At 46.4% G+C, this 23,703-nt stretch overlaps 11 non-coding genes across 11 annotated transcripts; all 11 read left to right on the plus strand.

Annotated features, from left to right (window-relative positions):
• The first annotated feature begins 566 nt into the window (after nucleotides 1–566).
• On the plus strand, nucleotides 567–757 carry LOC130309534 (U2 spliceosomal RNA). Its single transcript, XR_008858198.1, has one exon. It is a non-coding gene; the product is annotated as a U2 spliceosomal RNA (small nuclear RNA).
• Nucleotides 758–2,845: 2,088 nt separating this feature from the next.
• On the plus strand, nucleotides 2,846–3,036 carry LOC130309546 (U2 spliceosomal RNA). Its single transcript, XR_008858209.1, has one exon. It is a non-coding gene; the product is annotated as a U2 spliceosomal RNA (small nuclear RNA).
• A 2,086-nt stretch (nucleotides 3,037–5,122) lies between these two features.
• LOC130309557 (U2 spliceosomal RNA) lies at nucleotides 5,123–5,313 on the plus strand. The gene has a single exon (XR_008858220.1). It is a non-coding gene; the product is annotated as a U2 spliceosomal RNA (small nuclear RNA).
• A 2,087-nt stretch (nucleotides 5,314–7,400) lies between these two features.
• LOC130309569 (U2 spliceosomal RNA) lies at nucleotides 7,401–7,591 on the plus strand. The gene has a single exon (XR_008858231.1). It is a non-coding gene; the product is annotated as a U2 spliceosomal RNA (small nuclear RNA).
• Nucleotides 7,592–9,679: 2,088 nt separating this feature from the next.
• LOC130309581 (U2 spliceosomal RNA) lies at nucleotides 9,680–9,870 on the plus strand. The gene has a single exon (XR_008858241.1). It is a non-coding gene; the product is annotated as a U2 spliceosomal RNA (small nuclear RNA).
• Nucleotides 9,871–11,943: 2,073 nt separating this feature from the next.
• On the plus strand, nucleotides 11,944–12,134 carry LOC130309574 (U2 spliceosomal RNA). Its single transcript, XR_008858236.1, has one exon. It is a non-coding gene; the product is annotated as a U2 spliceosomal RNA (small nuclear RNA).
• Nucleotides 12,135–14,222: 2,088 nt separating this feature from the next.
• On the plus strand, nucleotides 14,223–14,413 carry LOC130309593 (U2 spliceosomal RNA). Its single transcript, XR_008858249.1, has one exon. It is a non-coding gene; the product is annotated as a U2 spliceosomal RNA (small nuclear RNA).
• A 2,087-nt stretch (nucleotides 14,414–16,500) lies between these two features.
• Nucleotides 16,501–16,691, plus strand: LOC130309603 (U2 spliceosomal RNA). Its single transcript, XR_008858250.1, has one exon. It is a non-coding gene; the product is annotated as a U2 spliceosomal RNA (small nuclear RNA).
• A 2,107-nt stretch (nucleotides 16,692–18,798) lies between these two features.
• Nucleotides 18,799–18,989, plus strand: LOC130309604 (U2 spliceosomal RNA). The gene has a single exon (XR_008858251.1). It is a non-coding gene; the product is annotated as a U2 spliceosomal RNA (small nuclear RNA).
• A 2,083-nt stretch (nucleotides 18,990–21,072) lies between these two features.
• Nucleotides 21,073–21,263, plus strand: LOC130309605 (U2 spliceosomal RNA). The gene has a single exon (XR_008858252.1). It is a non-coding gene; the product is annotated as a U2 spliceosomal RNA (small nuclear RNA).
• A 2,080-nt stretch (nucleotides 21,264–23,343) lies between these two features.
• Nucleotides 23,344–23,534, plus strand: LOC130309606 (U2 spliceosomal RNA). Its single transcript, XR_008858253.1, has one exon. It is a non-coding gene; the product is annotated as a U2 spliceosomal RNA (small nuclear RNA).
• Nucleotides 23,535–23,703: the final 169 nt, after the last annotated feature.

The following is a 23,703-nucleotide window of genomic DNA, read 5'->3' on the forward strand; positions in this document are numbered from 1 at the left end:
TTGTTGTGTATGTAACCATAGGGATTTGTGATGTCACCTAGAACCTTCACAGCAGCGACAGCTTTATGAGGAGCATCAGCACTGCTCTGCCTGAGCAGAACCATCACCGCCATAGGTTGTCAAATAACCCGGATTTAACCCACACAGGTAAGTCCAATGGGGTGCAGGCATGTCCTCTATGCTTACAGCTTCCCGTGGGTGTTGGTTTGATACCGTTTGGGGACAGCCAAGGAGGCATCTGCAGGCAACAAAGGTAGGTGTGTGCTTGTGTGTGTGTTTCCTATGCAGATCCTAAGCCCAGTGTCACATGCAAGTAGGAGGAGTAAGAAGGGTTCCTGGCAAATCCGGGTTATGGATTGCATTTAAAAAGGCCCCGTGGGAGTGCAATGGGCCCCTGTCTTGCTGCTTAGCAATAATGGTATGGGTTTAGGTTCTGCTGTGTGTACTGGTGGTTGACTGCCCCCCAGCCCAGAGTGTGCATGGAAAATTGTCTGGCAGCCTCCCTGACAGCAAGCAGTGATAGTGCCCATGAAGGGCACCTTGTTGGGCCCGCCCCTTTCACGGTTATCGCTTCTCGGCCTTTTGGCTAAGATCAAGTGTAGTATCTGTTCTTATCAGTTTAATATCTGATACGTCCCCTATCTGGGGACCATATATTAAATGGATTTTTGAGAACGGGGGCCGATTTCGAAGCTTGCTTCCGTCGCCCTATGCATTGACCCGATATGGCAGTATCTTCGGGTACAGTGCACCACCCCCTTACAGGGTTAAAAAGAAAGATTCCTACTTTCATTGCTACCTGCTTGCTGGCTAGCCAGCTAGCCAGCCCTGTGGGCCTTGCTGCTGCTGCAGCCAAAAAACAAAAGGTGGTGCTGCTGCTGCTTCTGCTGCTTCTGCTTCTGCTTGTGTCTGGCCGCTGTTGGAGCGTCCAGGCACAGGACTTCTGCTGCTGCTGACTAAATGGCCTCCTTAATTGGATCATTTGAGTAGCCAGCACACCTGTGCAGGTAGGGCATGACATGATAGGCAGCTGCCTTGATAGCGGGTGGGTGCTGAATGTTCCTAATTGACAAAATAAGATTAATGCTTATGAAGAAATATAAAATCTCATCCCTTCCCCAATATCGCGCCACACCCCTACCCCTTAATTCCCTGGTTGAACTTGATGGACATATGTCTTTTTTCGACCGTACTAACTATGTAACTATGTAACATAACATGGGGGGGGGGGGGTCTCCTGGCTGTTCACACAGGTGTGTCATTGCTGTACATTGACCATGCATTGCTTCTGTGGTATTGCAAAGGCAAAGACAAATGCTTCCAGCCATCCATTGCACTAATGGATTGGTCATCAGCTGGCTGTCTATGTCCCGCATCAATATAGACCAAAGTACAGAGGGTTAGGCTATGCTATTGTGCACCTACCTGATGCATCAGAAGGTGCGAGGCCCTTGCTAAATTCTGTGCACAGACTTTGAGATCTATACTTTAGACTGTATCTAAACCTGCTCCAACATGGACTGACATTCTGGCCTACTTTCAGCCGATGCGACTTGTCTGTCGCTGAACAGTCGCTTTTTATGTATTCAGCACCTATGTATAATGTTGTAAAAATGCTCTAGAAGCTAAAGTCGCAGAAATGTCACACATATTTGGCCTGCAACTTTCTGTGCGACAAATTCAGACAGGAAAAATCAGTATAAATCCTTAGAAAATTATCCCCCAGTGTCTCCATCTGCTGGCGGTATTGAATAAGCATTGCTGCACTGATGGGGTATGCATTAGACGAAAAAAAAGAAGAAAAAGAAGAATAATACGCCCAGAAAAGAGGCGAAAAGGAGAAAAACGTAAAAAAACGTGAAAAAAAAGTAAGAGGAAGAGAAGGGAAAAAAAGGTGGAAATGGGTTTAAAAGTGATTTCGGCGGAGAAATATATATATATATATATATATATATATATATATATATATATACGCGCACACACACACATATATATAAACGTATTCTCCGTTGAGATATTGCAGCCGCTGCTGTGTCCAGGCCCAGGAGCCTTAGCACTGTGCTGTGATGTCACTCAATACCACTGACATCACTAGGTGTAAACAACATCTCTCCTTTGCTGTGTATGTGACTATGGAGCTGTTTGGTGATGTCGTCTATTATGGCCTTCATAGAAGCAACAGGAGATTGTTGCATCCATCTAGAACCCTCAGAACTACAGTGCTATGATGTCACTCACTTCCACAGGCCTTGCAGAGTGTAAACAACAACAACCCAGCTTTGTTGTGTATGTAACCATAGGGATTTGTGATGTCACCTAGAACCTTCACAGCAGCGACAGCTTTATGAGGAGCATCAGCACTGCTCTGCCTGAGCAGAACCATCACCGCCATAGGTTGTCAAATAACCCGGATTTAACCCACACAGGTAAGTGCAATGGGGTGCAGGCATGTCCTCTATGCTTACAGCTTCCCGTGGGTGTTGGTTTGATACCGTTTGGGGACAGCCAAGGAGGCATCTGCAGGCAACAAAGGTAGGTGTGTGCTTGTGTGTGTGTTTCCTATGCAGATCCTAAGCCCAGTGTCACATGCAAGTAGGAGGAGTAAGAAGGGTTCCTGGCAAATCCGGGTTATGGATTGCATTTAAAAAGTCCCCGTGGGAGTGCAATGGGCCCCTGTCTTGCTGCTTAGCAATAATGGTATGGGTTTAGGTTCTGCTGTGTGTACTGGTGGTTGACTGCCCCCCAGCCCAGAGTGTGCATGGAAAATTGTCTGGCAGCCTCCCTGACAGCAAGCAGTGATAGTGCCCATGAAGGGCACCTTGTTGGGCCCGCCCCTTTCACGGTTATCGCTTCTCGGCCTTTTGGCTAAGATCAAGTGTAGTATCTGTTCTTATCAGTTTAATATCTGATACGTCCCCTATCTGGGGACCATATATTAAATGGATTTTTGAGAACGGGGGCCGATTTCGAAGCTTGCTTCCGTCGCCCTATGCATTGACCCGATATGGCAGTATCTTCGGGTACAGTGCACCACCCCCTTACAGGGTTAAAAAGAAAGATTCCTACTTTCATTGCTACCTGCTTGCTGGCTAGCCAGCTAGCCAGCCCTGTGGGCCTTGCTGCTGCTGCAGCCAAAAAACAAAAGGTGGTGCTGCTGCTGCTGCTTCTGCTGCTTCTGCTTCTGCTTGTGTCTGGCCGCTGTTGGAGCGTCCAGGCACAGGACTTCTGCTGCTGCTGACTAAATGGCCTCCTTAATTGGATCATTTGAGTAGCCAGCACACCTGTGCAGGTAGGGCATGACATGATAGGCAGCTGCCTTGATAGCGGGTGGGTGCTGAATGTTCCTAATTGACAAAATAAGATTAATGCTTATGAAGAAATATAAAATCTCATCCCTTCCCCAATATCGCGCCACACCCCTACCCCTTAATTCCCTGGTTGAACTTGATGGACATATGTCTTTTTTCGACCGTACTAACTATGTAACTATGTAACATAACATGGGGGGGGGGGGGGTCTCCTGGCTGTTCACACAGGTGTGTCATTGCTGTACATTGACCATGCATTGCTTCTGTGGTATTGCAAAGGCAAAGACAAATGCTTCCAGCCATCCATTGCACTAATGGATTGGTCATCAGCTGGCTGTCTATGTCCCGCATCAATATAGACCAAAGTACAGAGGGTTAGGCTATGCTATTGTGCACCTACCTGATGCATCAGAAGGTGCGAGGCCCTTGCTAAATTCTGTGCACAGACTTTGAGATCTATACTTTAGACTGTATCTAAACCTGCTCCAACATGGACTGACATTCTGGCCTACTTTCAGCCGATGCGACTTGTCTGTCGCTGAACAGTCGCTTTTTATGTATTCAGCACCTATGTATAATGTTGTAAAAATGCTCTAGAAGCTAAAGTCGCAGAAATGTCACACATATTTGGCCTGCAACTTTCTGTGCGACAAATTCAGACAGGAAAAATCTGTATAAATCCTTAGAAAATTATCCCCCAGTGTCTCCATCTGCTGGCGGTATTGAATAAGCATTGCTGCACTGATGGGGTATGCATTAGACGAAAAAAAAGAAGAAAAAGAAGAATAATACGCCCAGAAAAGAGGCGAAAAGGAGAAAAACGTAAAAAAACGTGAAAAAAAAGTAAGAGGAAGAGAAGGGAAAAAAAGGTGGAAATGGGTTTAAAAGTGATTTCGGCGGAGAAATATATATATATATATATATATATATATATATATATACGCGCACACACACACATATATATAAACGTATTCTCCGTTGAGATATTGCAGCCGCTGCTGTGTCCAGGCCCAGGAGCCTTAGCACTGTGCTGTGATGTCACTCAATACCACTGACATCACTAGGTGTAAACAACATCTCTCCTTTGCTGTGTATGTGACTATGGAGCTGTTTGGTGATGTCGTCTATTATGGCCTTCATAGAAGCAACAGGAGATTGTTGCATCCATCTAGAACCCTCAGAACTACAGTGCTATGATGTCACTCACTTCCACAGGCCTTGCAGAGTGTAAACAACAACAACCCAGCTTTGTTGTGTATGTAACCATAGGGATTTGTGATGTCACCTAGAACCTTCACAGCAGCGACAGCTTTATGAGGAGCATCAGCACTGCTCTGCCTGAGCAGAACCATCACCGCCATAGGTTGTCAAATAACCCGGATTTAACCCACACAGGTAAGTCCAATGGGGTGCAGGCATGTCCTCTATGCTTACAGCTTCCCGTGGGTGTTGGTTTGATACCGTTTGGGGACAGCCAAGGAGGCATCTGCAGGCAACAAAGGTAGGTGTGTGCTTGTGTGTGTGTTTCCTATGCAGATCCTAAGCCCAGTGTCACATGCAAGTAGGAGGAGTAAGAAGGGTTCCTGGCAAATCCGGGTTATGGATTGCATTTAAAAAGGCCCCGTGGGAGTGCAATGGGCCCCTGTCTTGCTGCTTAGCAATAATGGTATGGGTTTAGGTTCTGCTGTGTGTACTGGTGGTTGACTGCCCCCCAGCCCAGAGTGTGCATGGAAAATTGTCTGGCAGCCTCCCTGACAGCAAGCAGTGATAGTGCCCATGAAGGGCACCTTGTTGGGCCCGCCCCTTTCACGGTTATCGCTTCTCGGCCTTTTGGCTAAGATCAAGTGTAGTATCTGTTCTTATCAGTTTAATATCTGATACGTCCCCTATCTGGGGACCATATATTAAATGGATTTTTGAGAACGGGGGCCGATTTCGAAGCTTGCTTCCGTCGCCCTATGCATTGACCCGATATGGCAGTATCTTCGGGTACAGTGCACCACCCCCTTACAGGGTTAAAAAGAAAGATTCCTACTTTCATTGCTACCTGCTTGCTGGCTAGCCAGCTAGCCAGCCCTGTGGGCCTTGCTGCTGCTGCAGCCAAAAAACAAAAGGTGGTGCTGGTGCTGCTGCTGCTTCTGCTGCTTCTGCTTCTGCTTGTGTCTGGCCGCTGTTGGAGCGTCCAGGCACAGGACTTCTGCTGCTGCTGACTAAATGGCCTCCTTAATTGGATCATTTGAGTAGCCAGCACACCTGTGCAGGTAGGGCATGACATGATAGGCAGCTGCCTTGATAGCGGGTGGGTGCTGAATGTTCCTAATTGACAAAATAAGATTAATGCTTATGAAGAAATATAAAATCTCATCCCTTCCCCAATATCGCGCCACACCCCTACCCCTTAATTCCCTGGTTGAACTTGATGGACATATGTCTTTTTTCGACCGTACTAACTATGTAACTATGTAACATAACATGGGGGGGGGGGGGGGGGGGGTCTCCTGGCTGTTCACACAGGTGTGTCATTGCTGTACATTGACCATGCATTGCTTCTGTGGTATTGCAAAGGCAAAGACAAATGCTTCCAGCCATCCATTGCACTAATGGATTGGTCATCAGCTGGCTGTCTATGTCCCGCATCAATATAGACCAAAGTACAGAGGGTTAGGCTATGCTATTGTGCACCTACCTGATGCATCAGAAGGTGCGAGGCCCTTGCTAAATTCTGTGCACAGACTTTGAGATCTATACTTTAGACTGTATCTAAACCTGCTCCAACATGGACTGACATTCTGGCCTACTTTCAGCCGATGCGACTTGTCTGTCGCTGAACAGTCGCTTTTTATGTATTCAGCACCTATGTATAATGTTGTAAAAATGCTCTAGAAGCTAAAGTCGCAGAAATGTCACACATATTTGGCCTGCAACTTTCTGTGCGACAAATTCAGACAGGAAAAATCAGTATAAATCCTTAGAAAATTATCCCCCAGTGTCTCCATCTGCTGGCGGTATTGAATAAGCATTGCTGCACTGATGGGGTATGCATTAGACGAAAAAAAAGAAGAAAAAGAAGAATAATACGCCCAGAAAAGAGGCGAAAAGGAGAAAAACGTAAAAAAACGTGAAAAAAAAGTAAGAGGAAGAGAAGGGAAAAAAAGGTGGAAATGGGTTTAAAAGTGATTTCGGCGGAGAAATATATATATATATATATATATATATATACGCGCACACACACACATATATATAAACGTATTCTCCGTTGAGATATTGCAGCCGCTGCTGTGTCCAGGCCCAGGAGCCTTAGCACTGTGCTGTGATGTCACTCAATACCACTGACATCACTAGGTGTAAACAACATCTCTCCTTTGCTGTGTATGTGACTATGGAGCTGTTTGGTGATGTCGTCTATTATGGCCTTCATAGAAGCAACAGGAGATTGTTGCATCCATCTAGAACCCTCAGAACTACAGTGCTATGATGTCACTCACTTCCACAGGCCTTGCAGAGTGTAAACAACAACAACCCAGCTTTGTTGTGTATGTAACCATAGGGATTTGTGATGTCACCTAGAACCTTCACAGCAGCGACAGCTTTATGAGGAGCATCAGCACTGCTCTGCCTGAGCAGAACCATCACCGCCATAGGTTGTCAAATAACCCGGATTTAACCCACACAGGTAAGTCCAATGGGGTGCAGGCATGTCCTCTATGCTTACAGCTTCCCGTGGGTGTTGGTTTGATACCGTTTGGGGACAGCCAAGGAGGCATCTGCAGGCAACAAAGGTAGGTGTGTGCTTGTGTGTGTGTTTCCTATGCAGATCCTAAGCCCAGTGTCACATGCAAGTAGGAGGAGTAAGAAGGGTTCCTGGCAAATCCGGGTTATGGATTGCATTTAAAAAGGCCCCGTGGGAGTGCAATGGGCCCCTGTCTTGCTGCTTAGCAATAATGGTATGGGTTTAGGTTCTGCTGTGTGTACTGGTGGTTGACTGCCCCCCAGCCCAGAGTGTGCATGGAAAATTGTCTGGCAGCCTCCCTGACAGCAAGCAGTGATAGTGCCCATGAAGGGCACCTTGTTGGGCCCGCCCCTTTCACGGTTATCGCTTCTCGGCCTTTTGGCTAAGATCAAGTGTAGTATCTGTTCTTATCAGTTTAATATCTGATACGTCCCCTATCTGGGGACCATATATTAAATGGATTTTTGAGAACGGGGGCCGATTTCGAAGCTTGCTTCCGTCGCCCTATGCATTGACCCGATATGGCAGTATCTTCGGGTACAGTGCACCACCCCCTTACAGGGTTAAAAAGAAAGATTCCTACTTTCATTGCTACCTGCTTGCTGGCTAGCCAGCTAGCCAGCCCTGTGGGCCTTGCTGCTGCTGCAGCCAAAAAACAAAAGGTGGTGCTGCTGCTGCTTCTGCTGCTTCTGCTTCTGCTTGTGTCTGGCCGCTGTTGGAGCGTCCAGGCACAGGACTTCTGCTGCTGCTGACTAAATGGCCTCCTTAATTGGATCATTTGAGTAGCCAGCACACCTGTGCAGGTAGGGCATGACATGATAGGCAGCTGCCTTGATAGCGGGTGGGTGCTGAATGTTCCTAATTGACAAAATAAGATTAATGCTTATGAAGAAATATAAAATCTCATCCCTTCCCCAATATCGCGCCACACCCCTACCCCTTAATTCCCTGGTTGAACTTGATGGACATATGTCTTTTTTCGACCGTACTAACTATGTAACTATGTAACATAACATGGGGGGGGGGGGGGGGGGGTCTCCTGGCTGTTCACACAGGTGTGTCATTGCTGTACATTGACCATGCATTGCTTCTGTGGTATTGCAAAGGCAAAGACAAATGCTTCCAGCCATCCATTGCACTAATGGATTGGTCATCAGCTGGCTGTCTATGTCCCGCATCAATATAGACCAAAGTACAGAGGGTTAGGCTATGCTATTGTGCACCTACCTGATGCATCAGAAGGTGCGAGGCCCTTGCTAAATTCTGTGCACAGACTTTGAGATCTATACTTTAGACTGTATCTAAACCTGCTCCAACATGGACTGACATTCTGGCCTACTTTCAGCCGATGCGACTTGTCTGTCGCTGAACAGTCGCTTTTTATGTATTCAGCACCTATGTATAATGTTGTAAAAATGCTCTAGAAGCTAAAGTCGCAGAAATGTCACACATATTTGGCCTGCAACTTTCTGTGCGACAAATTCAGACAGGAAAAATCAGTATAAATCCTTAGAAAATTATCCCCCAGTGTCTCCATCTGCTGGCGGTATTGAATAAGCATTGCTGCACTGATGGGGTATGCATTAGACGAAAAAAAAGAAGAAAAAGAAGAATAATACGCCCAGAAAAGAGGCGAAAAGGAGAAAAACGTAAAAAAACGTGAAAAAAAAGTAAGAGGAAGAGAAGGGAAAAAAAGGTGGAAATGGGTTTAAAAGTGATTTCGGCGGAGAAATATATATATATATATATATATATATATATATATATACGCGCACACACACACATATATATAAACGTATTCTCCGTTGAGATATTGCAGCCGCTGCTGTGTCCAGGCCCAGGAGCCTTAGCACTGTGCTGTGATGTCACTCAATACCACTGACATCACTAGGTGTAAACAACATCTCTCCTTTGCTGTGTATGTGACTATGGAGCTGTTTGGTGATGTCGTCTATTATGGCCTTCATAGAAGCAACAGGAGATTGTTGCATCCATCTAGAACCCTCAGAACTACAGTGCTATGATGTCACTCACTTCCACAGGCCTTGCAGAGTGTAAACAACAACAACCCAGCTTTGTTGTGTATGTAACCATAGGGATTTGTGATGTCACCTAGAACCTTCACAGCAGCGACAGCTTTATGAGGAGCATCAGCACTGCTCTGCCTGAGCAGAACCATCACCGCCATAGGTTGTCAAATAACCCGGATTTAACCCACACAGGTAAGTCCAATGGGGTGCAGGCATGTCCTCTATGCTTACAGCTTCCCGTGGGTGTTGGTTTGATACCGTTTGGGGACAGCCAAGGAGGCATCTGCAGGCAACAAAGGTAGGTGTGTGCTTGTGTGTGTGTTTCCTATGCAGATCCTAAGCCCAGTGTCACATGCAAGTAGGAGGAGTAAGAAGGGTTCCTGGCAAATCCGGGTTATGGATTGCATTTAAAAAGGCCCCGTGGGAGTGCAATGGGCCCCTGTCTTGCTGCTTAGCAATAATGGTATGGGTTTAGGTTCTGCTGTGTGTACTGGTGGTTGACTGCCCCCCAGCCCAGAGTGTGCATGGAAAATTGTCTGCCAGCCTCCCTGACAGCAAGCAGTGATAGTGCCCATGAAGGGCACCTTGTTGGGCCCGCCCCTTTCACGGTTATCGCTTCTCGGCCTTTTGGCTAAGATCAAGTGTAGTATCTGTTCTTATCAGTTTAATATCTGATACGTCCCCTATCTGGGGACCATATATTAAATGGATTTTTGAGAACGGGGGCCGATTTCGAAGCTTGCTTCCGTCGCCCTATGCATTGACCCGATATGGCAGTATCTTCGGGTACAGTGCACCACCCCCTTACAGGGTTAAAAAGAAAGATTCCTACTTTCATTGCTACCTGCTTGCTGGCTAGCCAGCTAGCCAGCCCTGTGGGCCTTGCTGCTGCTGCAGCCAAAAAACAAAAGGTGGTGCTGCTGCTGCTTCTGCTGCTTCTGCTTCTGCTTGTGTCTGGCCGCTGTTGGAGCGTCCAGGCACAGGACTTCTGCTGCTGCTGACTAAATGGCCTCCTTAATTGGATCATTTGAGTAGCCAGCACACCTGTGCAGGTAGGGCATGACATGATAGGCAGCTGCCTTGATAGCGGGTGGGTGCTGAATGTTCCTAATTGACAAAATAAGATTAATGCTTATGAAGAAATATAAAATCTCATCCCTTCCCCAATATCGCGCCACACCCCTACCCCTTAATTCCCTGGTTGAACTTGATGGACATATGTCTTTTTTCGACCGTACTAACTATGTAACTATGTAACATAACATGGGGGGGGGGGGGGTCTCCTGGCTGTTCACACAGGTGTGTCATTGCTGTACATTGACCATGCATTGCTTCTGTGGTATTGCAAAGGCAAAGACAAATGCTTCCAGCCATCCATTGCACTAATGGATTGGTCATCAGCTGGCTGTCTATGTCCCGCATCAATATAGACCAAAGTACAGAGGGTTAGGCTATGCTATTGTGCACCTACCTGATGCATCAGAAGGTGCGAGGCCCTTGCTAAATTCTGTGCACAGACTTTGAGATCTATACTTTAGACTGTATCTAAACCTGCTCCAACATGGACTGACATTCTGGCCTACTTTCAGCCGATGCGACTTGTCTGTCGCTGAACAGTCGCTTTTTATGTATTCAGCACCTATGTATAATGTTGTAAAAATGCTCTAGAAGCTAAAGTCGCAGAAATGTCACACATATTTGGCCTGCAACTTTCTGTGCGACAAATTCAGACAGGAAAAATCAGTATAAATCCTTAGAAAATTATCCCCCAGTGTCTCCATCTGCTGGCGGTATTGAATAAGCATTGCTGCACTGATGGGGTATGCATTAGACGAAAAAAAAGAAGAAAAAGAAGAATAATACGCCCAGAAAAGAGGCGAAAAGGAGAAAAACGTAAAAAAACGTGAAAAAAAAGTAAGAGGAAGAGAAGGGAAAAAAAGGTGGAAATGGGTTTAAAAGTGATTTCGGCGGAGAAATATATATATATATATATATATATATACGCGCACACACACACATATATATAAACGTATTCTCCGTTGAGATATTGCAGCCGCTGCTGTGTCCAGGCCCAGGAGCCTTAGCACTGTGCTGTGATGTCACTCAATACCACTGACATCACTAGGTGTAAACAACATCTCTCCTTTGCTGTGTATGTGACTATGGAGCTGTTTGGTGATGTCGTCTATTATGGCCTTCATAGAAGCAACAGGAGATTGTTGCATCCATCTAGAACCCTCAGAACTACAGTGCTATGATGTCACTCACTTCCACAGGCCTTGCAGAGTGTAAACAACAACAACCCAGCTTTGTTGTGTATGTAACCATAGGGATTTGTGATGTCACCTAGAACCTTCACAGCAGCGACAGCTTTATGAGGAGCATCAGCACTGCTCTGCCTGAGCAGAACCATCACCGCCATAGGTTGTCAAATAACCCGGATTTAACCCACACAGGTAAGTCCAATGGGGTGCAGGCATGTCCTCTATGCTTACAGCTTCCCGTGGGTGTTGGTTTGATACCGTTTGGGGACAGCCAAGGAGGCATCTGCAGGCAACAAAGGTAGGTGTGTGCTTGTGTGTGTGTTTCCTATGCAGATCCTAAGCCCAGTGTCACATGCAAGTAGGAGGAGTAAAAAGGGTTCCTGGCAAATCCGGGTTATGGATTGCATTTAAAAAGGCCCCGTGGGAGTGCAATGGGCCCCTGTCTTGCTGCTTAGCAATAATGGTATGGGTTTAGGTTCTGCTGTGTGTACTGGTGGTTGACTGCCCCCCAGCCCAGAGTGTGCATGGAAAATTGTCTGGCAGCCTCCCTGACAGCAAGCAGTGATAGTGCCCATGAAGGGCACCTTGTTGGGCCCGCCCCTTTCACGGTTATCGCTTCTCGGCCTTTTGGCTAAGATCAAGTGTAGAATCTGTTCTTATCAGTTTAATATCTGATACGTCCCCTATCTGGGGACCATATATTAAATGGATTTTTGAGAACGGGGGCCGATTTCGAAGCTTGCTTCCGTCGCCCTATGCATTGACCCGATATGGCAGTATCTTCGGGTACAGTGCACCACCCCCTTACAGGGTTAAAAAGAAAGATTCCTACTTTCATTGCTACCTGCTTGCTGGCTAGCCAGCTAGCCAGCCCTGTGGGCCTTGCTGCTGCTGCAGCCAAAAAACAAAAGGTGGTGCTGCTGCTGCTTCTGCTGCTTCTGCTTCTGCTTGTGTCTGGCCGCTGTTGGAGCGTCCAGGCACAGGACTTCTGCTGCTGCTGACTAAATGGCCTCCTTAATTGGATCATTTGAGTAGCCAGCACACCTGTGCAGGTAGGGCATGACATGATAGGCAGCTGCCTTGATAGCGGGTGGGTGCTGAATGTTCCTAATTGACAAAATAAGATTAATGCTTATGAAGAAATATAAAATCTCATCCCTTCCCCAATATCGCGCCACACCCCTACCCCTTAATTCCCTGGTTGAACTTGATGGACATATGTCTTTTTTCGACCGTACTAACTATGTAACTATGTAACATAACATGGGGGGGGGGGGGGGGGTCTCCTGGCTGTTCACACAGGTGTGTCATTGCTGTACATTGACCATGCATTGCTTCTGTGGTATTGCAAAGGCAAAGACAAATGCTTCCAGCCATCCATTGCACTAATGGATTGGTCATCAGCTGGCTGTCTATGTCCCGCATCAATATAGACCAAAGTACAGAGGGTTAGGCTATGCTATTGTGCACCTACCTGATGCATCAGAAGGTGCGAGGCCCTTGCTAAATTCTGTGCACAGACTTTGAGATCTATACTTTAGACTGTATCTAAACCTGCTCCAACATGGACTGACATTCTGGCCTACTTTCAGCCGATGCGACTTGTCTGTCGCTGAACAGTCGCTTTTTATGTATTCAGCACCTATGTATAATGTTGTAAAAATGCTCTAGAAGCTAAAGTCGCAGAAATGTCACACATATTTGGCCTGCAACTTTCTGTGCGACAAATTCAGACAGGAAAAATCAGTATAAATCCTTAGAAAATTATCCCCCAGTGTCTCCATCTGCTGGCGGTATTGAATAAGCATTGCTGCACTGATGGGGTATGCATTAGACGAAAAAAAAGAAGAAAAAGAAGAATAATACGCCCAGAAAAGAGGCGAAAAGGAGAAAAACGTAAAAAAACGTGAAAAAAAAGTAAGAGGAAGAGAAGGGAAAAAAAGGTGGAAATGGGTTTAAAAGTGATTTCGGCGGAGAAATATATATATATATATATATATATATATATATATATATACGCGCACACACACACATATATATAAACGTATTCTCCGTTGAGATATTGCAGCCGCTGCTGTGTCCAGGCTCAGGAGCCTTAGCACTGTGCTGTGATGTCACTCAATACCACTGACATCACTAGGTGTAAACAACATCTCTCCTTTGCTGTGTATGTGACTATGGAGCTGTTTGGTGATGTCGTCTATTATGGCCTTCATAGAAGCAACAGGAGATTGTTGCATCCATCTAGAACCCTCAGAACTACAGTGCTATGATGTCACTCACTTCCACAGGCCTTGCAGAGTGTAAACAACAACAACCCAGCTTTGTTGTGTATGTAACCATAGGGATTTGTGATGTCACCTAGAACCTTCACAGCAGCGACAGCTTTATGAGGAGCATCAGCACTGCTCTGCCTGAGCAGAACCATCACCGCCATAGGTTGTCAAATAACCCGGATTTAACCCACACAGGTAAGTCCAATGGGGTGCAGGCATGTCCTCTATGCTTACAGCTTCCCGTGGGTGTTGGTTTGATACCGTTTGGGGACAGCCAAGGAGGCATCTGCAGGCAACAAAGGTAGGTGTGTGCTTGTGTGTGTGTTTCCTATGCAGATCCTAAGCCCAGTGTCACATGCAAGTAGGAGGAGTAAGAAGGGTTCCTGGCAAATCCGGGTTATGGATTGCATTTAAAAAGGCCCCGTGGGAGTGCAATGGGCCCCTGTCTTGCTGCTTAGCAATAATGGTATGGGTTTAGGTTCTGCTGTGTGTACTGGTGGTTGACTGCCCCCCAGCCCAGAGTGTGCATGGAAAATTGTCTGGCAGCCTCCCTGACAGCAAGCAGTGATAGTGCCCATGAAGGGCACCTTGTTGGGCCCGCCCCTTTCACGGTTATCGCTTCTCGGCCTTTTGGCTAAGATCAAGTGTAGTATCTGTTCTTATCAGTTTAATATCTGATACGTCCCCTATCTGGGGACCATATATTAAATGGATTTTTGAGAACGGGGGCCGATTTCGAAGCTTGCTTCCGTCGCCCTATGCATTGACCCGATATGGCAGTATCTTCGGGTACAGTGCACCACCCCCTTACAGGGTTAAAAAGAAAGATTCCTACTTTCATTGCTACCTGCTTGCTGGCTAGCCAGCTAGCCAGCCCTGTGGGCCTTGCTGCTGCTGCAGCCAAAAAACAAAAGGTGGTGCTGCTGCTGCTTCTGCTGCTTCTGCTTCTGCTTGTGTCTGGCCGCTGTTGGAGCGTCCAGGCACAGGACTTCTGCTGCTGCTGACTAAATGGCCTCCTTAATTGGATCATTTGAGTAGCCAGCACACCTGTGCAGGTAGGGCATGACATGATAGGCAGCTGCCTTGATAGCGGGTGGGTGCTGAATGTTCCTAATTGACAAAATAAGATTAATGCTTATGAAGAAATATAAAATCTCATCCCTTCCCCAATATCGCGCCACACCCCTACCCCTTAATTCCCTGGTTGAACTTGATGGACATATGTCTTTTTTCGACCGTACTAACTATGTAACTATGTAACATAACATGGGGGGGGGGGGGGGGTCTCCTGGCTGTTCACACAGGTGTGTCATTGCTGTACATTGACCATGCATTGCTTCTGTGGTATTGCAAAGGCAAAGACAAATGCTTCCAGCCATCCATTGCACTAATGGATTGGTCATCAGCTGGCTGTCTATGTCCCGCATCAATATAGACCAAAGTACAGAGGGTTAGGCTATGCTATTGTGCACCTACCTGATGCATCAGAAGGTGCGAGGCCCTTGCTAAATTCTGTGCACAGACTTTGAGATCTATACTTTAGACTGTATCTAAACCTGCTCCAACATGGACTGACATTCTGGCCTACTTTCAGCCGATGCGACTTGTCTGTCGCTGAACAGTCGCTTTTTATGTATTCAGCACCTATGTATAATGTTGTAAAAATGCTCTAGAAGCTAAAGTCGCAGAAATGTCACACATATTTGGCCTGCAACTTTCTGTGCGACAAATTCAGACAGGAAAAATCAGTATAAATCCTTAGAAAATTATCCCCCAGTGTCTCCATCTGCTGGCGGTATTGAATAAGCATTGCTGCACTGATGGGGTATGCATTAGACGAAAAAAAAGAAGAAAAAGAAGAATAATACGCCCAGAAAAGAGGCGAAAAGGAGAAAAACGTAAAAAAACGTGAAAAAAAAGTAAGAGGAAGAGAAGGGAAAAAAAGGTGGAAATGGGTTTAAAAGTGATTTCGGCGGAGAAATATATATATATATATATATATATATATATATATATATACGCGCACACACACACATAGATATAAACGTATTCTCCGTTGAGATATTGCAGCCGCTGCTGTGTCCAGGCCCAGGAGCCTTAGCACTGTGCTGTGATGTCACTCAATACCACTGACATCACTAGGTGTAAACAACATCTCTCCTTTGCTGTGTATGTGACTATGGAGCTGTTTGGTGATGTCGTCTATTATGGCCTTCATAGAAGCAACAGGAGATTGTTGCATCCATCTAGAACCCTCAGAACTACAGTGCTATGATGTCACTCACTTCCACAGGCCTTGCAGAGTGTAAACAACAACAACCCAGCTTTGTTGTGTATGTAACCATAGGGATTTGTGATGTCACCTAGAACCTTCACAGCAGCGACAGCTTTATGAGGAGCATCAGCACTGCTCTGCCTGAGCAGAACCATCACCGCCATAGGTTGTCAAATAACCCGGATTTAACCCACACAGGTAAGTCCAATGGGGTGCAGGCATGTCCTCTATGCTTACAGCTTCCCGTGGGTGTTGGTTTGATACCGTTTGGGGACAGCCAAGGAGGCATCTGCAGGCAACAAAGGTAGGTGTGTGCTTGTGTGTGTGTTTCCTATGCAGATCCTAAGCCCAGTGTCACATGCAAGTAGGAGGAGTAAGAAGGGTTCCTGGCAAATCCGGGTTATGGATTGCATTTAAAAAGGCCCCGTGGGAGTGCAATGGGCCCCTGTCTTGCTGCTTAGCAATAATGGTATGGGTTTAGGTTCTGCTGTGTGTACTGGTGGTTGACTGCCCCCCAGCCCAGAGTGTGCATGGAAAATTGTCTGGCAGCCTCCCTGACAGCAAGCAGTGATAGTGCCCATGAAGGGCACCTTGTTGGGCCCGCCCCTTTCACGGTTATCGCTTCTCGGCCTTTTGGCTAAGATCAAGTGTAGTATCTGTTCTTATCAGTTTAATATCTGATACGTCCCCTATCTGGGGACCATATATTAAATGGATTTTTGAGAACGGGGGCCGATTTCGAAGCTTGCTTCCGTCGCCCTATGCATTGACCCGATATGGCAGTATCTTCGGGTACAGTGCACCACCCCCTTACAGGGTTAAAAAGAAAGATTCCTACTTTCATTGCTACCTGCTTGCTGGCTAGCCAGCTAGCCAGCCCTTTGGGCCTTGCTGCTGCTGCAGCCAAAAAACAAAAGGTGGTGCTGCTGCTGCTTCTGCTGCTTCTGCTTCTGCTTGTGTCTGGCCGCTGTTGGAGCGTCCAGGCACAGGACTTCTGCTGCTGCTGACTAAATGGCCTCCTTAATTGGATCATTTGAGTAGCCAGCACACCTGTGCAGGTAGGGCATGACATGATAGGCAGCTGCCTTGATAGCGGGTGGGTGCTGAATGTTCCTAATTGACAAAATAAGATTAATGCTTATGAAGAAATATAAAATCTCATCCCTTCCCCAATATCGCGCCACACCCCTACCCCTTAATTCCCTGGTTGAACTTGATGGACATATGTCTTTTTTCGACCGTACTAACTATGTAACTATGTAACATAACATGGGGGGGGGGGGGGGGGGGGGTCTCCTGGCTGTTCACACAGGTGTGTCATTGCTGTACATTGACCATGCATTGCTTCTGTGGTATTGCAAAGGCAAAGACAAATGCTTCCAGCCATCCATTGCACTAATGGATTGGTCATCAGCTGGCTGTCTATGTCCCGCATCAATATAGACCAAAGTACAGAGGGTTAGGCTATGCTATTGTGCACCTACCTGATGCATCAGAAGGTGCGAGGCCCTTGCTAAATTCTGTGCACAGACTTTGAGATCTATACTTTAGACTGTATCTAAACCTGCTCCAACATGGACTGACATTCTGGCCTACTTTCAGCCGATGCGACTTGTCTGTCGCTGAACAGTCGCTTTTTATGTATTCAGCACCTATGTATAATGTTGTAAAAATGCTCTAGAAGCTAAAGTCGCAGAAATGTCACACATATTTGGCCTGCAACTTTCTGTGCGACAAATTCAGACAGGAAAAATCAGTATAAATCCTTAGAAAATTATCCCCCAGTGTCTCCATCTGCTGGCGGTATTGAATAAGCATTGCTGCACTGATGGGGTATGCATTAGACGAAAAAAAAGAAGAAAAAGAAGAATAATACGCCCAGAAAAGAGGCGAAAAGGAGAAAAACGTAAAAAAACGTGAAAAAAAAGTAAGAGGAAGAGAAGGGAAAAAAAGGTGGAAATGGGTTTAAAAGTGATTTCGGCGGAGAAATATATATATATATATATATATATATATATATATATATATATATATACGCGCACACACACACATATATATAAACGTATTCTCCGTTGAGATATTGCAGCCGCTGCTGTGTCCAGGCCCAGGAGCCTTAGCACTGTGCTGTGATGTCACTCAATACCACTGACATCACTAGGTGTAAACAACATACAACATCTCTCCTTTGCTGTGTATGTGACTATGGAGCTGTTTGGTGATGTCGTCTATTATGGCCTTCATAGAAGCAACAGGAGATTGTTGCATCCATCTAGAACCCTCAGAACTACAGTGCTATGATGTCACTCACTTCCACAGGCCTTGCAGAGTGTAAACAACAACAACCCAGCTTTGTTGTGTATGTAACCATAGGGATTTGTGATGTCACCTAGAACCTTCACAGCAGCGACAGCTTTATGAGGAGCATCAGCACTGCTCTGCCTGAGCAGAACCATCACCGCCATAGGTTGTCAAATAACCCGGATTTAACCCACACAGGTAAGTCCAATGGGGTGCAGGCATGTCCTCTATGCTTACAGCTTCCCGTGGGTGTTGGTTTGATACCGTTTGGGGACAGCCAAGGAGGCATCTGCAGGCAACAAAGGTAGGTGTGTGCTTGTGTGTGTGTTTCCTATGCAGATCCTAAGCCCAGTGTCACATGCAAGTAGGAGGAGTAAGAAGGGTTCCTGGCAAATCCGGGTTATGGATTGCATTTAAAAAGGCCCCGTGGGAGTGCAATGGGCCCCTGTCTTGCTGCTTAGCAATAATGGTATGGGTTTAGGTTCTGCTGTGTGTACTGGTGGTTGACTGCCCCCCAGCCCAGAGTGTGCATGGAAAATTGTCTGGCAGCCTCCCTGACAGCAAGCAGTGATAGTGCCCATGAAGGGCACCTTGTTGGGCCCGCCCCTTTCACGGTTATCGCTTCTCGGCCTTTTGGCTAAGATCAAGTGTAGTATCTGTTCTTATCAGTTTAATATCTGATACGTCCCCTATCTGGGGACCATATATTAAATGGATTTTTGAGAACGGGGGCCGATTTCGAAGCTTGCTTCCGTCGCCCTATGCATTGACCCGATATGGCAGTATCTTCGGGTACAGTGCACCACCCCCTTACAGGGTTAAAAAGAAAGATTCCTACTTTCATTGCTACCTGCTTGCTGGCTAGCCAGCTAGCCAGCCCTGTGGGCCTTGCTGCTGCTGCAGCCAAAAAACAAAAGGTGGTGCTGCTGCTGCTTCTGCTGCTTCTGCTTCTGCTTGTGTCTGGCCGCTGTTGGAGCGTCCAGGCACAGGACTTCTGCTGCTGCTGACTAAATGGCCTCCTTAATTGGATCATTTGAGTAGCCAGCACACCTGTGCAGGTAGGGCATGACATGATAGGCAGCTGCCTTGATAGCGGGTGGGTGCTGAATGTTCCTAATTGACAAAATAAGATTAATGCTTATGAAGAAATATAAAATCTCATCCCTTCCCCAATATCGCGCCACACCCCTACCCCTTAATTCCCTGGTTGAACTTGATGGACATATGTCTTTTTTCGACCGTACTAACTATGTAACTATGTAACATAACATGGGGGGGGGGGGGGGGTCTCCTGGCTGTTCACACAGGTGTGTCATTGCTGTACATTGACCATGCATTGCTTCTGTGGTATTGCAAAGGCAAAGACAAATGCTTCCAGCCATCCATTGCACTAATGGATTGGTCATCAGCTGGCTGTCTATGTCCCGCATCAATATAGACCAAAGTACAGAGGGTTAGGCTATGCTATTGTGCACCTACCTGATGCATCAGAAGGTGCGAGGCCCTTGCTAAATTCTGTGCACAGACTTTGAGATCTATACTTTAGACTGTATCTAAACCTGCTCCAACATGGACTGACATTCTGGCCTACTTTCAGCCGATGCGACTTGTCTGTCGCTGAACAGTCGCTTTTTATGTATTCAGCACCTATGTATAATGTTGTAAAAATGCTCTAGAAGCTAAAGTCGCAGAAATGTCACACATATTTGGCCTGCAACTTTCTGTGCGACAAATTCAGACAGGAAAAATCAGTATAAATCCTTAGAAAATTATCCCCCAGTGTCTCCATCTGCTGGCGGTATTGAATAAGCATTGCTGCACTGATGGGGTATGCATTAGACGAAAAAAAAGAAGAAAAAGAAGAATAATACGCCCAGAAAAGAGGCGAAAAGGAGAAAAACGTAAAAAAACGTGAAAAAAAAGTAAGAGGAAGAGAAGGGAAAAAAAGGTGGAAATGGGTTTAAAAGTGATTTCGGCGGAGAAATATATATATATATATATATATATATATATATATACGCGCACACACACACATAGATATAAACGTATTCTCCGTTGAGATATTGCAGCCGCTGCTGTGTCCAGGCCCAGGAGCCTTAGCACTGTGCTGTGATGTCACTCAATACCACTGACATCACTAGGTGTAAACAACATCTCTCCTTTGCTGTGTATGTGACTATGGAGCTGTTTGGTGATGTCGTCTATTATGGCCTTCATAGAAGCAACAGGAGATTGTTGCATCCATCTAGAACCCTCAGAACTACAGTGCTATGATGTCACTCACTTCCACAGGCCTTGCAGAGTGTAAACAACAACAACCCAGCTTTGTTGTGTATGTAACCATAGGGATTTGTGATGTCACCTAGAACCTTCACAGCAGCGACAGCTTTATGAGGAGCATCAGCACTGCTCTGCCTGAGCAGAACCATCACCGCCATAGGTTGTCAAATAACCCGGATTTAACCCACACAGGTAAGTCCAATGGGGTGCAGGCATGTCCTCTATGCTTACAGCTTCCCGTGGGTGTTGGTTTGATACCGTTTGGGGACAGCCAAGGAGGCATCTGCAGGCAACAAAGGTAGGTGTGTGCTTGTGTGTGTGTTTCCTATGCAGATCCTAAGCCCAGTGTCACATGCAAGTAGGAGGAGTAAGAAGGGTTCCTGGCAAATCCGGGTTATGGATTGCATTTAAAAAGGCCCCGTGGGAGTGCAATGGGCCCCTGTCTTGCTGCTTAGCAATAATGGTATGGGTTTAGGTTCTGCTGTGTGTACTGGTGGTTGACTGCCCCCCAGCCCAGAGTGTGCATGGAAAATTGTCTGGCAGCCTCCCTGACAGCAAGCAGTGATAGTGCCCATGAAGGGCACCTTGTTGGGCCCGCCCCTTTCACGGTTATCGCTTCTCGGCCTTTTGGCTAAGATCAAGTGTAGTATCTGTTCTTATCAGTTTAATATCTGATACGTCCCCTATCTGGGGACCATATATTAAATGGATTTTTGAGAACGGGGGCCGATTTCGAAGCTTGCTTCCGTCGCCCTATGCATTGACCCGATATGGCAGTATCTTCGGGTACAGTGCACCACCCCCTTACAGGGTTAAAAAGAAAGATTCCTACTTTCATTGCTACCTGCTTGCTGGCTAGCCAGCTAGCCAGCCCTGTGGGCCTTGCTGCTGCTGCAGCCAAAAAACAAAAGGTGGTGCTGCTGCTGCTTCTGCTGCTTCTGCTTCTGCTTGTGTCTGGCCGCTGTTGGAGCGTCCAGGCACAGGACTTCTGCTGCTGCTGACTAAATGGCCTCCTTAATTGGATCATTTGAGTAGCCAGCACACCTGTGCAGGTAGGGCATGACATGATAGGCAGCTGCCTTGATAGCGGGTGGGTGCTGAATGTTCCTAATTGACAAAATAAGATTAATGCTTATGAAGAAATATAAAATCTCATCCCTTCCCCAATATCGCGCCACACCCCTACCCCTTAATTCCCTGGTTGAACTTGATGGACATATGTCTTTTTTCGACCGTACTAACTATGTAACTATGTAACATAACATGGGGGGGGGGGGGGGGGGGTCTCCTGGCTGTTCACACAGGTGTGTCATTGCTGTACATTGACCATGCATTGCTTCTGTGGTATTGCAAAGGCAAAGACAAATGCTTCCAGCCATCCATTGCACTAATGGATTGGTCATCAGCTGGCTGTCTATGTCCCGCATCAATATAGACCAAAGTACAGAGGGTTAGGCTATGCTATTGTGCACCTACCTGATGCATCAGAAGGTGCGAGGCCCTTGCTAAATTCTGTGCACAGACTTTGAGATCTATACTTTAGACTGTATCTAAACCTGCTCCAACATGGACTGACATTCTGGCCTACTTTCAGCCGATGCGACTTGTCTGTCGCTGAACAGTCGCTTTTTATGTATTCAGCACCTATGTATAATGTTGTAAAAATGCTCTAGAAGCTAAAGTCGCAGAAATGTCACACATATTTGGCCTGCAACTTTCTGTGCGACAAATTCAGACAGGAAAAATCAGTATAAATCCTTAGAAAATTATCCCCCAGTGTCTCCATCTGCTGGCGGTATTGAATAAGCATTGCTGCACTGATGGGGTATGCATTAGACGAAAAAAAAGAAGAAAAAGAAGAATAATACGCCCAGAAAAGAGGCGAAAAGGAGAAAAACGTAAAAAAACGTGAAAAAAAAGTAAGAGGAAGAGAAGGGAAAAAAAGGTGGAAATGGGTTTAAAAGTGATTTCGGCGGAGAAATATATATATATATATATATATATATATACGCGCACACACACACATATATATAAACGTATTCTCCGTTGAGATATTGCAGCCGCTGCTGTGTCCAGGCCCAGGAGCCTTAGCACTGTGCTGTGATGTCACTCAATACCACTGACATCACTAGGTGTAAACAACATCTCTCCTTTGCTGTGTATGTGACTATGGAGCTGTTTGGTGATGTCGTCTATTATGGCCTTCATAGAAGCAACAGGAGATTGTTGCATCCATCTAGAACCCTCAGAACTACAGTGCTATGATGTCACTCACTTCCACAGGCCTTGCAGAGTGTAAACAACAACAACCCAGCTTTGTTGTGTATGTAACCATAGGGATTTGTGATGTCACCTAGAACCTTCACAGCAGCGACAGCTTTATGAGGAGCATCAGCACTGCTCTGCCTGAGCAGAACCATCACCGCCATAGGTTGTCAAATAACCCGGATTTAACCCACACAGGTAAGTCCAATGGGGTGCAGGCATGTCCTCTATGCTTACAGCTTCCCGTGGGTGTTGGTTTGATACCGTTTGGGGACAGCCAAGGAGGCATCTGCAGGCAACAAAGGTAGGTGTGTGCTTGTGTGTGTGTTTCCTATGCAGATCCTAAGCCCAGTGTCACATGCAAGTAGGAGGAGTAAAAAGGGTTCCTGGCAAATCCGGGTTATGGATTGCATTTAAAAAGGCCCCGTGGGAGTGCAATGGGCCCCTGTCTTGCTGCTTAGCAATAATGGTATGGGTTTAGGTTCTGCTGTGTGTACTGGTGGTTGACTGCCCCCCAGCCCAGAGTGTGCATGGAAAATTGTCTGGCAGCCTCCCTGACAGCAAGCAGTGATAGTGCCCATGAAGGGCACCTTGTTGGGCCCGCCCCTTTCACGGTTATCGCTTCTCGGCCTTTTGGCTAAGATCAAGTGTAGTATCTGTTCTTATCAGTTTAATATCTGATACGTCCCCTATCTGGGGACCATATATTAAATGGATTTTTGAGAACGGGGGCCGATTTCGAAGCTTGCTTCCGTCGCCCTATGCATTGACCCGATATGGCAGTATCTTCGGGTACAGTGCACCACCCCCTTACAGGGTTAAAAAGAAAGATTCCTACTTTCATTGCTACCTGCTTGCTGGCTAGCCAGCTAGCCAGCCCTGTGGGCCTTGCTGCTGCTGCAGCCAAAAAACAAAAGGTGGTGCTGCTGCTGCTTCTGCTGCTTCTGCTTCTGCTTGTGTCTGGCCGCTGTTGGAGC

The sequence above is a fragment of the Hyla sarda genome, unplaced genomic scaffold (assembly GCF_029499605.1).
Source record: "Hyla sarda isolate aHylSar1 unplaced genomic scaffold, aHylSar1.hap1 scaffold_153, whole genome shotgun sequence".
In the NCBI taxonomy this organism is placed as follows: Eukaryota; Metazoa; Chordata; class Amphibia; order Anura; family Hylidae; genus Hyla; species Hyla sarda.